Here is an 863-nt window from a genome sequence, read left to right as displayed (position 1 = left end):
TATATATATATATATATATAAATTCATTCTGTAGCTCACTCTATACGTCTAACGCTTCTCAACACGATAATAGCCATCTCCTTCGTCCTTAGTGAATTATGCGAAACATAAATGGATTTCCATGATTTCGCTATTGTGTACATATCAATACGGCGGTCGGTATTCACGCAACGCGTTATCATCGATCTTCCCAAGCGCATCGCTTTCTATATACCTCGCTCCCGCGCGTTATCACAATACTGCCGATATTGTGGACATTTCCAGGGTGCAGTGCAATGTCGCACGCCCTTGGTGTGTGTTATGTTTATGAAGTATGCATAGTCCTCCACTTATGAATAATGTTACAACCGACGTAACGTAAAGTGACGCAATGTGGCGCCGTTACTTAACACACACACACACACCCACACACACACACACACACACACACCACACACACACACACACACACACACACACACACACACACACACACACACATGTATCTAGTATAAGTATTATAGAGGCATATAACCTATATCGCCCATCTTGCATGGCGATATCGAATACGATTATGGCATTCGATGAACATCATTTTACGAGATTCTACGAAATCGCAGAAGTCGATCACTTTTTTCTTGAGAAAACCAAATGATATAACCGGACGATGTATCGGACTACTGTAGATTTTTTTTATAAAATATTAAAATTTACAGAATTATTTTAGAGAAAAAAATGCAGGAAATAATTTTGAAACAATCTAATAAGATTTGAACATAAAATTTTTTAAACAAATATATCTTTTACTTAGTAAAAATTCACTTCAAAGATAACATCTTCAGCAATATATTTGGCCAAAATATATTATAACTTTATAGATATAT

General features: G+C 36.0%; 1 protein-coding gene across 1 annotated transcript in view; it reads right to left on the bottom strand.

Moving 5' to 3' along the window:
• Positions 1 to 863, bottom strand: part of LOC108686151 (E3 ubiquitin-protein ligase MIB1) — a 436727-nt gene that overhangs the window by 270171 nt on the left and 165693 nt on the right. The gene's annotated exons all lie outside the window — the stretch shown is intronic.

Source organism: Atta colombica, unplaced genomic scaffold, assembly GCF_001594045.1.
Source record: "Atta colombica isolate Treedump-2 unplaced genomic scaffold, Acol1.0 scaffold164, whole genome shotgun sequence".
NCBI lineage: Eukaryota > Metazoa > Arthropoda > Insecta > Hymenoptera > Formicidae > Atta > Atta colombica.
The sequence above is the reverse complement of the archived record's forward strand: the minus strand, read 5'-3'. Positions and strand labels throughout refer to the sequence as shown.